At 35.6% G+C, this 18,430-nt stretch overlaps 1 protein-coding gene across 7 annotated transcripts in view; it reads right to left on the reverse strand.

Moving 5' to 3' along the window:
• Positions 1–18,430, reverse strand: part of SBF2 (SET binding factor 2) — a 288,893-nt gene that overhangs the window by 213,494 nt on the left and 56,969 nt on the right. The window lies entirely within an intron of this gene.

Genomic DNA, 18,430 nt, shown 5'->3' on the forward strand with positions numbered 1-18,430 from the left:
GCACCAAAACAAGAAAAGGCACAAGATAAAATATTATACTCACGTATGTTTGCACTACATGCTATACAAAAACGTGCAAACAGAACTCATGACTGACTCCCATAAGGCCTGCTAGTCTATTTCACAAAACTAATGTTAATAATGATATAAAGAGTAAATTATCATATAAAGAGTAATGAGTAAATTTACTCTTCAAAATACATGATTATGTAAATTATCAAGTGTTAATAGTTAAGAAAAAATTGAAGTGTTCATATTTATGCATAATTCTAATGCCTCATCTAAAATAACTGCTTCCAGAAACAGTAGATTTTTGGTTTTGTAATATAAAAATAGTACTTGTAGTAAAGGAAAATCTTTAAAAACCCTTACAAGAAAATACTGCCAACTAAAAGGAAAAAAAAATTCTAAGAAAAATATTCTGTCTGGTCATTTCCAATGAATCCACATGAAATTATTGACAAAGACTTGTGGAAATGTACATCAATATTTAACAATCCTTACCAAGCTTCTCCCCCCTGCCCCAAACGAAGTATTACACAAATTTTTATCTTAAACAGAATTTAAGAACAAGATAATCTGATTCAAAATAAGACAAAAAATATAAAAGATTATCTACTGTATTACTAAAAAGTGAATACATTATTGTATTCATTGAATACAACATTGAGATAGCCAGTATATGCAAGACAAAAATAGTAAACAGCACTCCATGCATTTATGCTGTTTCCATTTAAAGCATGCAAGTACTTATTTACATGCTTTTTAAAAAGCCACAGTAAAAACACAATACAACTCTCAAAGTCACCCTCTCTTTCACTACCCAGAAATTCTAAAAAATAATGGATATGTGAAAAGAACTATTAGATTTTTGTTTTGCATGTATTCATACACATATGCATTCAGTCACACTGACTAAACTCAACACTAATTATGACCCATGGTGTTCCAAGGATTAAGTTCACCACCTCAAGCATTTTAATTCTTTTCTAGATGAGGTTATTAATAATGTTTACTGTAACAGAAAACATTGCATATAAATTGCAGTCTCGTGCAAAATTTATAGGATGTGGCAGTGAAATTAGAGCTTGAAATCTTAAAAAAAAAAAAGAAAAAACCCCATAACCTCCACCCAAAAAACAACCACCCACATCAGTAGTTTTGTGCCACAATACTGCTACAGCTTTTAAGTAAAATCTCTTCATTTTCCCATCATGGTAAAGTCCACAAGTATAAAATCAACTGAAAATGAGCACTAGTATATTTCCTAGCTCTCACTACTACCCACTTTGGTCAGAACCAAAAGAAGGGTGGCTTTAGCCCACTCCCTCTCCTAGTGAGCCAAAAATCTGGAAATCTTCTTCAGGTTTCTCAGTGAAGGAGACTGACCTGAACTGTTTGGTCTCTTCAATATTGACTCTCTCAGAGGGATGAAAGGGACTTGATCAGGAAAATTCAACAGGTACAGGCCCTGACACTGCAGTCAACTGCAGGGAGATATAACACACACACACATTCTTCTCCTTGAATGTGTTGGTTGCTTTTGGATACTCCTCTTGTAGGGGTTTTTCCTCCTCCCCTGCCTAGGACGTCATACAGAGTGTTAGGGGCCCCTTCCAATATTGTGACTCTACTAAACAATTTGTGCATACAAAGTCAAAAATGTACTGTTTGGATTTTTTTTTTTTTATTCACTTATTTTTAAAGCTAAGACAGAAGGAAAATCCTGCTGGTTGAAAGACATACGTCAGTACCTGCCAACCAAGAACTATGAGTTCTTCCAACATACTCCACGTATCAATACTTAATGCTGAGCAAAGTAATACAGATTCAAGTATTTCATAATTTAAACTAGATCCACACTTTCAGATTTGGACTGCTCTTCTTACCAGGAATTACTTAGTGCTAAGATTATACTAAGCAGAAACCATATGGCTGCAGTATTGGTTCCTACTAATATCTGACAGTATAATAATAAATTTGTCACTAAAAATAAAACTAAAGCCAACCAACATGCAAGCTTTCTGACATCTTCTGCCAGTTTACTTAAGAGTATGACAGTATGGCTGGTCTGCAGTTCAAAGAGCTGATGAAAGAGTTAGAGGTAGACTAGGCTGTAAGCACTTCTAATGGCACAGGCGCATCCCAAAGAGGATGTACAAACAAGTTCTAAGACAAGCACTCAAGTTTAACAGTACCATGTAAGTCTTACCACTTTGGTATGAAAATATCTTCGATATTTCTTTGTTGAAGAGATCTTTACTGAAATACCTGAAATACATATCTGAGCAAGAAAAATTTAACATCTAATTTTCATCACCTCAGGTATTTTCAGGAGAGGTACATTATTTTCAAGTAAACCTGAAGAAAAGGTAAACATAGTGCAACTATACAATATGAAGTGAAAACAAATAAATTTCAAAGATGAAAGATAATCACAAACAGGAGGTTTTGTATGGGAATTTCAAAACTGTCCCTACTGAGGAAAACTCAAGCAGTGGCAAGCACCACAAGCTCCAGAGCTCTGTTCCAAACGAACACGAGTGGGCTGGCCGCAGGCTTTCATGAAAGCACACTCTTGGCAACTTGGTTGGAAATTTCAGAGTCAAAACCCCTGCTTGGTAAACTCATTAAAACTAATTCTTTTCAACTTTAAACATTTTTTTTTTTATTAAATGTTCCTGCATCAAATATCAACTGAAAAGTTAAGACAAAACTGACAGTAAGTATGTAAGAGCTGAAAGATCAGCATCCAGAATAATCATTTTGTCTTCCCTCCTCCTCCTCCTGTCACATCCCAGGCTACAACAAGGTGGCCCACACAGTTCCCTTGGTGAGCTATGCCCCAGCACTGCTCCTCTGAATGCCAGGCAGCTGCTTCTCTGCTGGGAAAGCAGCAGGCCAGTCAGACCATGATGGGCCAAGAAAGCCACACAAAACATCCCACTTCAAGCCTCTGTTTCTTTCTCAGTACAGAGAAGTCTCACATTAGGAGAGCATTATTCTAAGATAGGACCTACACACTGGTAGCCTTGAACCTCCTTCAATAGAAGACATCCTCACAGTAGCAATGAACCCAGCTTATAAGGAAAAGCAGGGTCTAAAGGCAGGGGAGTAGGAATATAACTGATACCCAGCAAGAACCTGTAGCAATTTGTTTGTTGGATGTCAGTGTGACAAACCTCACATTGACTTGACTGTTCCTAAAGAAGTGGTGATGAGTCTGACGTCTGTTGATGTCAGAGTGCATTTCAAGAGATGCACAGGGAATCCTATTCTTGGGAATCTGACACTCTAAGTATTTTCAGGAAAACTTATTTTCCTAATATCAGACAGTAGCCATAATTATTTTTTGAAAACAATACAATTAACCATCAAGGAAAAAAAAAATAATGTGCAAATTAAGGAAGGTAAAAGCGAGCATAAACTCCAGCAAGTTAAATGTAAAACTACCAATAAAACTAACCACAAAGTTTGGTGGAGGAGCCTGCTAAGGAATAAAAATGACTACTAAAATATGTTTCAAAATGCATCAGAAGTAGAAAATTTGTAAAAACTGGTGATGACAATGGATAAAATAAGGACAAAGATAAAATGATCACTCAAAGACGACTAATCAAGAGCTCCAAAAAACCCCAGTAAGAGTTCTCTACATTATTGTTCCCTAGAGAGGTACCTGGGGAAGTTCCCAGAACAAAACTGTATTTTGGAGGGGAAGATATAGAAGATTTCCAAAAACGAAAATGAAAGTATCAAACCACCAGGAACAGACTATTATACCAAGAGTTCTGTGGAAACCAACTGTAAAGTTAGAGAGCTATAAAGAGTGGGTTTCACTTTCTACCCCTGGAGACAATAGCAGGTTATTGGAAGATGGGCGTTTCACCCGTATTTTAAAGAGCACTGAAGTTATCCAGAATTTTTGATCTACATGTAACGGACTTGTAGAAAATGTCAAATTACAGAACAAGTAACCCTACAGATAAATAAATTATACCGGAAAAGAATCAGAAAGGCTTCTCTACAGCAAGATCATAAGTCATCCATCCATTAACAGTTCTTCAACAAAAGTAAATGGATGTACTCAATATGACAGTATAGTTCACTTGGAAAAAAAAAATCTTTTAGCAAGAACATTCACAAAAAAAATCTCACTTAAACTAAATTTTCATGGTATAGAATAACAGTTCTCTTCTGGACTAATAACCGACTTAAAAGTAGGAATAAATGGTTAGTTTTCCCCAATGGAGGCAGATTAGAAACAATATTCACAAAGATCTCTGCTGGGATCTGTGCATGTGTGGGGCTGATTGACTTGGGGTTTTTTCTTTTGTTTTCTACAGACAATTTCTGAACATATCAAAAAAGTTCAACAGTGGATTGGTCAAGTCTATGGAAGAGAAAGTATTTGGAACAGTCAGTGCTAAAGTCTTTTGTGATAGTACATGAAAGGGTCTCACAACACCAAGTAATTGGGTAACAAAGCATCACATGATTCCTAACTGAGAAGTGGAAACTAAAGCACATGAGGAAAAAAAAAAAATCTTGAGGGAAAAAAAAAAAAATCTTGATGATGCACATGCACATGGTTACCACTCAGGAAAGAGAACCTGAAACATGTTTCACTTTAATGTGCAGTAACCATGGAAAAAAAAAATCAAATGCTCAAAATTATTACGAAAGGAACTGGGAGGTACATACATACTGTAAGACTTGCCATTTTGGACCCTGCAGTTCAAAAATGATACATTTGAACTAAAAGTCAGAGAAAAACAACAGTATCCAGTGGCTTGGAAGAGCTTCTATACAAGGAAACATTGTATCAGAGGGGGGTTTCTCCATCTTGGAAAAAACATGCTCTAGGCCAGGAATAGAACAGACATCTATACACTTATGAACAGAATCAATAATATAAATGCAAAATAATTCATTATTTCTCATCAAAATTAAATAGCATTAAATAAAATTATCATGTGTTGGTATAAAACATATGGAAGTCTTTCACAAAACATAGTGAAACTGTAGAACACATTGCCATGAACTACTATGAAGGTGTCCTGGTTTCAGCTGGGATAGAGTTAACTGTCTTCCTAGTAGCTGGTACAGTGCTGTGTTTTGAGTTCAGTATGTGAAGAATGTTGATAACACTGATGTTTGCAGTTGTTGCTCAGTAGTGTTTAGACTAATGTCAAGGATTTTTCAGCTTCTCATGCCCAGCCAGTGAGAAAGCTGGAGGGGCACAAGAAGTTGGCACAGGACACAGCCAGGGCACCTGACCCAAACTGGCCAACGGTGTATTCCATACCATGTGACGTCCCATCTAGTATAGGAAAGGGGAAGTGGGGGCAGGGATTCGCCGCTCGGGGACTGGCGGGGTGTCGGTCGGCGGGTGGTGAGCAATTGCACTGTGCATCATTTGTACATTCCAATGCTTTCATTATTTCTGTTGTCATTTTATGAGTGTTATCGTTATCATTATTAGTTTCTTCTTTTCTGTTCTATTAAACCGTTCTTATCTCAACCCACGGGTTTTGCTTCTTTTCCTGATTTTCTCCCCCATCCCACTGGGTGGGGGGGGAGTGAGTGAGCGGCTGCGTGGTGTTTAGTTGCTGGCTGGGGTTAAACCACGACAGAAGGACAAAAGAATAATGGTCTTTAAAACTTTCAGACAAAGAAATGGGGCAGAAGCTCCTGAGAAACTAGCACACACGTTGGCCCAAATGTATCCTGTCACTGCAGAAGCCTCTTAAACCTGGAGCTGCATATGCCAGTGTATTTATCAAAACAAGCAACAGTATCATCTCACCGTATCTTACACTCCTTCCCAAACGACCCAGCGCTGATTCCCGTTGGATTCTGGACAACAAGCTCGATCAGCTTTTATTCTGACCTTGGGTATCAATATTTCCATTGCTAATCAACATAATTATCACAAGAGCCTCAGGAAGCCAAGACTTGATTTTCAGCATCTTCCCATAAAAATTGCATGACAGTGGGAAGTAGTTCAACTATCAGTAACATTACTAGTTGTAGCAGAAATAATACTTCTAAACCTATTTAACTGTTACACTGCTAAAATTAATGTTTAAAACCTAGCCTTCCAAAATTCGTATGGTTCCCATAGCAGTAAAGCAGATAGTTTAGGGAAGTGGAAGGTAACACATACAGACTAGTAAGAATACAACCTTGCAGAAATTGCAGTCAGCTTTTTGCCACTAGGTTGAAATTTAAACAGCAAGTCATCCTAAAGCTGTCTCAGTAGAAAGCATGCATCTTATCTGCACTTTCTCTCTTATTGGGGTCTGAAATATGTAAGTTCACTTTGCAACTCTTGTTTACGCATTTCTAGATTGAAGCTTAAGTAGGGTAGTTTGCTTTCTTCTCTAACTCTGGATCAGTGCTGGCACAGAGAACAACCTCACCCTCCCAAACAAGAAAACCTGAAGAAGGGGGTAACTCGTATTAAAACAAAATACTAGATGGCTCAGGACCACTCCATTCTTACTTCATTTAGTACAAGACATAAAATACCATGAAACTAAAATTGAAAAGGTATGTTCTTTTCTGCCACACTTAAAATTGATAATCTGAAGAGACAAGAGTCATTAAGTTTCCTTCTTTGAACACACTTCAGAAACCACTACTAAATTCAATCCCTAATTTAATTAAGGTTTCCACTGTACTGTTGCTTTTGCAACCCACAAGTAAGGTTATCATCCATAATAGGTAAAATAATGTACATAAATACACTGTTACCTAACTCATCACAGTAAATTAATACTTTAAAAGGAAAGCTTATAAGCACTATCATATTTAAGCAGTAAGACATGAGGGTGTGCATATGCCGTAATAATGACACACCTTAATAATACAAGAAGTATGTCATTATTATCCCATACTACACACCCTAAAATGCTTCAGTATAGATCACATCTATGTATTTAACAAATGAAATTAGGATACTTAGAAAAGATGCCTATTTAGTGGCTGATAATCTCAAAATGTTTCATCAAAAAAACATAAAACATGCCACCAAATATACCTGCTCAGGTAACCATTTCTAACAATTTTTTTTCATCATCATCAAATTACAAATACAGACTGTTAAAAAATACTTGAGACAATGAATGCACTCACAGTTCCTACAAAAACAGATCAAAAACAGGAGAGCCAGTGAAAAGGATCTCTTGTTTTCTGGAATTTTGAAGTGTTCTTGCAAGCTTAATGGTGAGTTTTGAAAGGCGAGGTACAGCTGAAACCTTTAAATAGGCTCTTAGTTTTTTTTGTTACACTGCTTCTGCCTTTTCATTTTAACAACCCAAAAAATGAATGGTTTAATAAAACCAACCCACTTCGGTTATCTCTATTAATTCACAGTGTGAACTCAAGGACTGAGGAGTTAAGTGGTTTTAGCTGAACTCTTCCACAACACTATACTACTTGCACTCTAAAGCCAAAGTCAACGCAAAAATCTGACATTCGATTATATTTTCCTTAATTATATCACTGCTCACCTTGGAAGTAAGCTGAAACATTTTGGAAAATGTATTATTGAACACTTAACTGAATACTACCTACTTCGCCTTTGCCATGCAAAATAAACAAAATTATGTTTGTGGCAGCCAGAATAAACAAAATTTAACACTCATATGTCTTCATCTTAAACCCAACTGAAATGTACTTAAATATTTATTAATTGCATATGATACCACTGAATTTATTACTGCAATACGCTTTGTCAGGCATACTCAAAATAACTCAACTAGTTACTTTCTTCAGCTAAGGCATACTATTACAAAAAGCTAACATCAACAATCTTTCAAGCCTGATCAAACTTGACAAAATGATTGTTATTTAATGGATTTCCATTCACTTAATATCTCTTTGGTTATATAAATTGGAAACAGTTTCTCAATTTGTGAAGTTTTCACAATTGTATTACCCAAGAAGAAAGGAAATTGCAGATATTAATTTATTATAATATTCCTAAACAGTTTTCCAACTACACAGTTGGAAATGTTGCTACTCTTTTAGATGAAAGACATTCAGACGTGAAATGATCAAAACACATTCTTAAGTAATAGTATTGATCAAAGTGGAACAAGAAACAAATCTTGAATTTCAAAATAGTGAACTTTGAAGACATGCTTATATAAATGATTCAGCCATAACCAAAAACAGCAAGTGATTTTTCCAAACAGTTTTTGTTACTCAGTGCAAATATGGTAACTTGCTGTGGATACTGAAAAGCTGCTCATATAGAAGTTGCTGTTGCTAACACACATTGGTCATACGAGCAAAATATCTAAATTCGGGGGGTGGGGATGGGGTGGGGGGGTCTTGGGGGGAGAATGTACTCTTCACCCACTTTTTGAGAGGTCTTTCCAATTCCTCTGTTATTTGGGAGAAGGAGATCAAATTCAATATACAAGACACGAAACAGATAGGAAAATAATCCAACAACAAATCTTAAAAATTGCAAATGCCAACAAGTCTCTACAAGTATATTACTGGGCCAGAATGAAGGAAAATCATTGTGAAATAAGCTTTTTTGGTATGCAGTTATAGCAAATAATCATAGGTGATGCCGAGAACTAGACAAATCTGGTATTCGAAGAATGTTAAAAACACTGAGGTCACAAATGCACACTGTAACTTTAGTACCCACTTCTTATCCCACTATTTTGATATTAAATCTAATTCATTCTTCATTCTAAGCTTATAAGCCGTGATTTTAATGAACACCTCTCTCATCCACATGCTATAACGCATGCGGAAAAGGAAACAATACAGTTAAAAATGCAGTGAGGTTGATTTTGTGTATGCCATTTACAGAAGGGGAATACCACTTGTTTTTAAAATACTACATTATAATGCAGATTTTTCAGTAAATTACAAAAGCAGGTATTCTCTCTTGGACCAAAATTTTGAATTTATTTATATTTTTTAGAATAAAAGAATGTTTTCTGCACTCTTACCTCACAGGTAAGCCTAAGATAAAGCACCAAAATCATAATTGCATTGGGCATTTTTAATACTAAAAGCATATTTGCTTGATGATAATTCAGTGTAATATACTGCGTCAATCTACAGTAAGTAATTACATAATCTGACCTTGTCCCACCAGTTTGTTTTAGAGACACACTAGAATGGATTTGGGTTTAACTGCCTTTACTTGGGTAAAGAGCTAAAACTTTAAGTTCTGAATACATGGAGACAGAGGGGAAAAACACCCACAAAGTTAAAGCCAGTTCTTATATTAAATTCCTCACAACTCATTGCAGAATGACAACAGGAATATGAGCAGCTCAGTAAAACAGCAGATCATTTTATTTGGGGGTGGGGGGGTGTTATTACACATTATTTATTACATTAAAATTGCTTTATTCCTAATTTTATGTATATACTGGTTGCTTTAGTTCAAGTAACTTGGCAGAGATTCAAGTCAGAATATATATACTTTCAACAAAAAAGAACAAAGACATTTTTCACTTGAGGATAACTGAAAACCTGTTCAGTATCTGAATGTGATCTGTTTTTCATATCTCCTTTTGTTGACATAAGTAAAAGATGGTTTCTCATGAAGATTAAGGAACCAGCCAGTGCAAGGAAAAGACAAGCAAGTAGTTTGGGGACACCTGTATGACAAAATCTGGACGGAAAAGTTTCTTCAAAAACTTCAGTAGTACCTTAGTTAGATACATAAATCCAAAAAGACAGGGAGGGAAAAAAAAGTCTCCTCAGGACCATGACATAATGATCAAGTTTATGCTTTTAATATGCAAAGGGGTTTTGTTTTGGTTTGGTTTTTTTTTTTCTTGAAGTCATACAAAATGAAGGCAGGTACTGCAGTATTTTTATGTTAGGGAAACATGCAGAGCACAGGTGACATTTCAGTCTTTTTCTTTACCCCCAAAGGAAAACACAGTAGCTACAAGAAACAAAGACAGATGCAGAAATGAAGAAATCTGGTAACAGTAAGAGTCATATCAAAACAAAGACAGTTGGGATATGGGCCCTTGTACAGAAGGTGATGGGAGGTGTCATGTCCTATCTTCTCAACTTGCATTAAAATCTGCAAGATTTGTGATATCTGGTCACAGAAGCTCTTGAGAATATGTTCCAAAAGCCATTCAAAAGAAGATTCGGGTATCAATGTTATTCCTCTTTGCCTAGGTTCACTCTGCAGCTCAGATTTAATGGGTTGCAAACTGAGAAAGAACTACAAACTGTAAAAGGATCATCATACAAGTAGCATTAACCACAACTAAATCTCGAACTGCCTTATCTCCAAATCTGTGAAAGTTGGAGCTTTAGAGATCCATACTAGAGGCCAGTTCAAATGCTTAATTTATTACTCTATTGCTGATACAGAAATAAAATTCCTTTTTAGTTTATCCTGGTATCCATTACAGCTAAATAAAAGCACCTGTTCAAGTGATCCTTTGACAGCCTGTCCTTGAAAAACATACAGACACTGCAACTAAACATACCTGAGAGAGGTCTCTCTTAGCAACATTAAATAAGGTTATAACACTTCATGGATCAGACTGCAGCATTAACACTCTCATCTTAGAAATTTGCAACTTCTAAAGGTTTTGGCCTGCACCATCAGAAATTATTAAAATCAGAAATTATTAAAGATCAGATTATTAAAGAATTATACAGGAGGAAGAGGGCCATCTAAATAGCCTATCTACCCTTTATATCTTCTAACCAGCAAGTTCATTCATAACCTTTTCTTTTTTCCATCTACAAATACCAGGTTTTGTATAAAAGAAAACAATATGCTATATGTTATTAGGAAATAGATAAAAGAGTCTAACAAAGCTGTACAATAAAAACTGGAAGATCTGAAAGTGGTTTTGCCAGTTCCATGCAATTAGTCAAAAGACAGCATCAACACACCGTACTGAAACAATATTAAGTAGTTTTTGCTTTATAAACAAACAAACCAACATCCCAACCTCAGGATTTATAAATTCAACTCCTTTTGACACTTCAGTTAGCGACTGTGCTTGAGGCCAACGTGATGCTTTTGAAAAAAATTGGAAATAAGCCTCCAAGTCCTTTCCCTAGGACTCTGCATGGCACAGTCTCAGTCAGACACTGAACCACTGAAATCAGCCACTTTCTCCCCAAGCCTGCATAGGTGTTTGTGCTAGGTGTATTGTTTAGAGAACACAGCTGCTCTGCCCTGTACGGAGTCCAGAAAGGAAAACCAGGAGTTACACGAATTGGACACAGCAAAAAGTCTCTGCACCAATGTTCCTGTTTTGCTTCTAGTTGCATAATACAAGGGCTGACCAATACAGTGAGCTGCAGCACACAGAATATGCAAAATTGTGAAGGGTCATCTTAATATTAATTATTGTTCTTTTTTTTTTTAATGAACACAGGTAGGATACACCTTTTATAACATATTATGAATAAGCACTTATACTGTATAAAAGCATCACAAAAGTTTTCAAATTTAAGAAGTCAGGCTTTAAAACTGCTGAGACCATTTAAGCCAGCAGAAGAAACCAGCATCAAACGTAACAAAATTTATAAAGAGAGCACAAATTAAAAGGTTGGTCAAATTGGGGGGTTGGGGCAATATCATGATTTACAAGTACTACTGATCAGGTGATCGGAAATTCCTAGCATGAAAAGTATCAGCTTTAACAAAACACAAACCATTAACAAATTTGTTCAGAAAAACGTAAAATAGCCTTGATTTTCCATTAGTCTGTTTTCTGGAACTATTAGAAAACATTCCAAACTGATTTATAGTCATAGGAATCAACTTCACCGATAAATTATTTCTGGATTCCCAGAACACATTCAATGACCCAGTTCAAATTTCACAATCTTGTATTCAGCCCAATAGACTGTGTTTGATTAGATGCACATTAGCTGCCTTTCTGCTCCTTCACACAACCCTAGAAAGGATAGCTTTGTGACAACTGAATATACAGTTATAATTCAACAGACAACAGTCTTGCTTTCTGGCTCTCTCCACAACCACACAAATCCTCAGCTCCCTGCACAAACACACAGAAAAATCAAAACAAACAACCTCCTCCCCGCCCCCCGAAATTTCAGTCAAAAAATTGCCTACATTACTGCACTTCAAGCATAAAAAAAGTTCCAATTTCTTACAGAAGGCTGACAAATAATTATCTGTAATAATGAGCTGAAACAAAACATGGGTATTTTAAACAACAAATTGGGAAGTGGTTCTGAGGTACTTCACTTCAATGCCTTACCGGGCTATTACATTTGCCTAAGTTTAATTTTCTCTCTTCCTCTCTGGTAGTTACAGGAACCTGATGAAACAGTGACATGAAGAACTCTTCAGAAAAAGCTTGCTGTAGTTAACAGCAAGGACGAACACCTGACAATCATACCTAGAGACCAGATCTCATCTCTCATGGTAATCCACACAGATTTCTTCATTCACCACCGTTCTGATGTCTCAGTTTCTTTTCTTCCCAATGAGTTACTACTGTCTCTCTCTGCAGAGAAGCAAACAAGCAGGCAGATAGAGAGCCAAAGCCTTAGCTTTTCAGATTAACAAATCCAAAAAGAACCTCAGGAGACTATCCAAGCTATTCCCCTTTTTATGCCCTACTATTAGCTTCACGCAAGTCATGCCTCATAGGTATCTAATGTCAAAAACAAATAATACTGCCCCAAAATCTCATGCTAAGCAGTGTGAGCTCCATCTATTTAAACATTTCTTACTGTTTACACCAAATCATCTTTGCTATAGAATCCACTCACCATTACTCACCCTATTCTCAAAGGACAAGAACAGTTCATTGTCTTCCTTTTATTTATCTGAAGTCTTCTCATGTCTAACCTCTGGCCATCTCAGAATAGCGTTTACCTTTTGAAAAAAGCTAAACTTCTTTGGTTCACACTTAGCTCAAGATGCACAACACTCTTGTTTGCCGAGACAAAGGATGGATAAATGCCAACACCTGTATACTACTAACTTAGACAGGGACAGTCAACTACATATGGCAAAAGAAACAACTAGAAAAAAGTAGTTTTATATAACAACAGAACTAGATGTTACAGTGCACATAAATACACCTCTATTCATTTCTGTATATTTAGGAGAACATCAGAACAGTGCTGTAAACTCAGAAGGTACAGCACTTACAGTACTTTCACTGACTTAAGAGTACACTGGTTTGTGTCTTTCTGGACAAATTTCTCTTTTGTTGCTTGCATTCCTCAAACAGAATTATTCTGAAATAATTTTCAGTGATGATTGGTTTAAAGTAGAATAGGTCACTTAGAATAAAGAACCTCTTCTGATGTTAAGAACATGTTCAGCTATTTAAAAACATACAGCACTTTAAGGTTATGTATTACATTCATCCAAGTTAACTTTCAAGCATAAACAAACATTTCTGGAAAAAGACAAAGCATGTCCATAGCCAGGCTATTCTATAAAGTGTTCAAGGAAAATAAAGCTGAAAAGAATTAAAAAATAAAAATTTTTCCATAATTTTTCCTCTTAAAAAAATGAATTATAATAGGATTTCTGCTCTTCAGTTTTGGTTTCTGGAGACAGAACACATTTTCATACCATGCGTTTGAGTTATATGTTGCTCTACCTTTTTAGTCTAGACCGTTTCTTAGTTCCTCTAAATAAGCATGAAAAATATTCACAAACATGTATGTGTTCACACTGAGTACATACAGATAATAGGATAAACTGACAGGGAAAAAAATTCTTACTGAAACATACTAGCCACAAACCCATTTATTCCAAGGGTATTTTACACTCTAGTCTTATACCCTGTTAAACTGAAGAGCACAAAGAATGCTCTGTAATCCTGCAGACTCAAATCTCAGAGAATCACAGGGGGAGAGAAAAATGAACATCTGTCTGTCGACACAGACAGGACTGTTGAGGGGAAGAACTACAGATCGTTCTCAAATACCTGCAGGAGAGGAGTAAGAATGATGATACTGATACAGTTCCATCATCATAACACTATTTAAATGAAGCATAATCACATTTGCATTACTACAGTCAGTGAGTACCTCCATTATCTCCATTGTTACATACAGAGCTTTTTTTTTTTAAAAAAAAAAAACAAGGAACATCAAAAAACATTTAATAATCAAAACTACAGAACCTTCAGGAAAAGCAGGGTCTCCAGGAGACTTCTCACAGACAACTCTATTAGTTATAAGCTGAAAATACCAAGATATCACAGAGATTTGTAAATGTTACACCACCACATGACTTAACTGTGGGCCTCAATCTCCTTTGCTTAACTGTTATGAAAAAAAACCACAAGCAGAGACTTACAGAAATGTCCATGTTGCAGTCTTTCCTCTAATTTTTAAAGAGGGTGAAAAAAAACTTATGGAGAGGTAGTACAGAAACTGAATCACACACAAAGCTTAGATGGAAAAGACTGTCTTATGCAGCCAAGTATTATTTGTGGAGATGACAGATACCAAGAATGAAGAAAACCAACTCAAATCATTCTATGATTCTAAAAACACCTGCAACTCTTAAGCAAGCTTATAAAAACGGCACTCTCCCCCAGAAGATTTGAAAAGAAGTTAATTTACAATATATTTGGGGGTGTGTGTGGGGGGGTTATCTTAAAACACCTTGATAGTTATAAAAAAGGTTACACTTCAATACAGTCTATTTTTAATAATCTCCATGGAAAGACTACAGAGTTAAAATTCCAAACAGTTATCACTTCAATAACTTATCATTTTTACTAAAAATGTTGACTGTACAATAAAGTGTTCCATTTTTCTTTTTTCCCCCAACTGAAAATAAAGCAAAAAAACAATAAAATATATTAATTGCACCCTTTCACAGTATTAGTCAAGTAAGACCAAGACTACTTGCAAGTCCTTAGATTTCAGTATCAAATTATTTTACTCCACTAGTCCACAAAATCCAGGAGCTAAAATCCACTCAGTAAAAGCAGTGGGATGCTAAAACCAGAATATAACTATTTTACAGCACAGCAGAGACATTACCGTAAAATACACTGCATTTATGGCACTCTAAGATTTCCACTGGAGGCTAATATAGACAAGTTAAAGGAATATAAACTTAGTTCATAATATAACTCCGATAAAGTTAGCCATACTTTTGCTGTCATCTGTTTTCTACTAACTGCTGAAAGCACCTGTACTGCAACATGAGAATGAAAGAACACAATGCATTTTTAAGTGCTACACTAAGCTCTGTCATGCAGTTGTTCATTAAATAATTACATATGTAATGATTCTTGAGAGGTAAAAAAAGTCTGAGGGGAAAGAGGAAAAAACCTCACCCTTTATTCAGGTCCTTAAAAGCATTAATGTTGCAGAAAAATTGGCTTACAGATCAGCTAGCTAAGACTAAAGCATTTAAAGATTAAACTCCTTAAAACTTTAATCACTTCAGGCCTTAACTGGCTAATCTGCAACCCAGTTTGTCTCTTATGTCTTATTTAAAATAAGTAGTAAAATGGTGAAGTATCAGATTTTTTTTTCCTAGAAAAGTTGCCTTACACCAAAGTGGTAAAACAAAAATAACACTAAGTGATTAGCACTTGAATTTTAAAAGTATCTTTTGACAGCATGTGTAATGATTTTCAGACTCTGCATCAGTAATCTCCAAAAGTCTAGGAGTTCACTACAGATATTCTGTTTTTCAATACAACTCTGAAGACAAATTAGCTGTGGTTTGGTGGGCGTTTTTTGATAGCTTTCTTCTCCCTTTCTTCACCCAATTGTGAAGCTCCAACAGCAGTGTATATTCACTTAAGAACTCAGCTGTTACTCGTAAGTGATGTACGTCATCATGAAGTGGAAATCTGTACAAGACTAAGAAGTTGGTTTTTGTCAAAAGACTGAGATACACTAAGTCAGTCAAAATACAGATATACTTTGAAAATACATACATACCAATCCTTACTCTCATTTGATTTTTTTTTTCATATCTCTGGGCTCAGGTTAGTTGGAATTTGAAAGTTGAATCCAAGGTTTCATAAAAGACATACTTCATGTCTATTTAAGAGTTCATATCTGAAGCTGCTCAAAAGTGCAGAAATGCTAAGATCTGCAGCAAATACAAGGCTCTACATAAAAGAATAATATGCTCATTCCAAGAACACCAACTCCTCCTCTAGGAGGAAGCAGGCATCCTATCAGATCTCAAAGGGACACATACGGCCTTTCTTCAGAAGCATTCCTCCTAGCATAACACATGTACACTGCCTTCAAAGGACTGTATTAAATATATTAAATAACAGTTTTTACAATTACATTTTATAATTTAAGTAATTATTTGGATAGGCGATTAGCCTGTCTAGAAATGTATGTTCCTTTCTATACTTGCACATACTTGAAATGAAAATTACTAATTCATGACACTACTACTAACTACCACCACCACCACTGGTTACAGTGGGAAATTTTCTTCCCTGCTACGCACAAACTGCACATATACATTATATCTAGTTTAAACTTAAGACAACGTATCTATTTCTAGGTATGACTTTCGTTGGCCTAATTAACATTAGCCTCCCAACACTGAGTAATGCAGATGACAGTTTAGCTAATTTAGCCCTGGGACAAAAATGAGTTTACAGTGTAACATTACATACCAAAGCTTCCTTCTTTGATGTATAACTAATTATGAAGTCTAGAAAGGTATACAGTAAAATTAAAACTTGATTATAAATAAGAAAAATATGCAGAAATGTAAAGCTAACTCATTCAACCAACATAGTCTCTCAAGGATTCATTCTACAAGTGAGAACAAGAAGTCCGATTATCCTAATTTTAAACTGTTCTATACGTCTCAGGTGATTTTAGAGGGTTATTTTTAAACGTAAGCTGTATCTGTGTAAAGCTGAAATAACTTCTGAAACAGACAGACTATAGAGGATACCCAAACATGTTCATTTAAAATATCATGGGGGGGCAACTATCAGATTGGTATGTTCTAACTGCATTCTTTTGAAAACCAATGACTTAAATGCTTTTCTGAGCCAAATACTTAATTAACTTTAAGAATTAGTATAAATCTCTCTTTACTCCTCAAAGTCAGCTTACCTCCATGAAACTGGAGGAAACTCACTTTGACTTACATTTGTCGATAAACTGCATATGGACTCCTATTTGTCAATAAACTAAAGATGATCAGCTTCTGAACTGAAATTATAAAAAATGTTTCCTATCTTCCTCTTGAATAGCCCACAAAAGGTTCTAGCAAATCAAAGAACAACATCTTAACTGCTTTTGAAGTAACAGTCATAATGTATGATATATATTAACAAAAATCATAACTTATTCTCAGTTATATCACACAATCCAACAAATGGTAAAAAAGTATTAGGGCCCTTACTAGCTAGTGTAATTATCAATAGTCCATTACAAAAAACTTGAGGTATGTTTCACAACAATTTGCAGGTGGCTCACTTATCAAAGTTTCTGTATTCAGTTATCAGCAGAACAAAGTCAAAACCTGTGAAGCCACTAGAGAAACGGTAAATGCAAAGAGTGCAAGATTAAGAAAAATCTCTTTAGGTAATTTGATGAGATGCAGACAAGTAGAAGCTCTAAGAAGATACACTGACCAAGACCTACTGACAGTATCTTTCCCTCAACAGAGACTCATGGCTTTGCTCACTTACCACTGACAACCAGAAGACACATAATTTATTTAACAAGACAAATTAAAACACTTGACTTCAATAAAATTTCATAAAGTATATTTCTGTTGAACTTTGGACAATGTGTTTATTCCATAACTTATGTGTTCATTAACCAAGACCAGAACATAGCTAACATGCTACACATATAAAAACAGAAACAGTTTAAGTAACTCTTAATCCTTTAATTCAGAATATATACACACATAGTATAACACTCTTCAGTGAAGTTCAAACTGCAACTACAATTTATAATGACCCAATTCTCTATATATTTATGTCAACTTAACAAAACTACAAATACACTCGAGGCTAAAAGTAAAAGTTGAAATAGGGTCATCATGTTTCCTAGATCAGATGTTCTCAAAATGATCCCTTTTCACTCAGCCACAGACAGGTCCATTAGGCACAGTTTTTCCCATGTTAGCCCATTTTTCAAAACTGGGCTCAAAATAATGAAAAATATTATTTGCAGTGGTTTTATTGTTTAATTTAAAAATTACCTGCACAACTGCACTCTCTACATTATCTTAATTTGTCTCAGAAATCTGACCACACAAATTCAAGCCCAGAAGTGTGGGGGGCATGCAGGGATGGGGAAAGAGAAGAGCCCTCCACAAAAGTCTCAGATGATTTTGTCTATTACTTTTTGGCTGGAACTTGGACTAACGGCATCTCTACAAGCTATGGAGATCACAAGGGGTCCAAACAGGCATTTTCGATCTTAAAGTATTAAAGCTTGGGGTGTGGGG

Source organism: Harpia harpyja, chromosome 16, assembly GCF_026419915.1.
Source record: "Harpia harpyja isolate bHarHar1 chromosome 16, bHarHar1 primary haplotype, whole genome shotgun sequence".
Lineage (NCBI taxonomy): Eukaryota > Metazoa > Chordata > Aves > Accipitriformes > Accipitridae > Harpia > Harpia harpyja.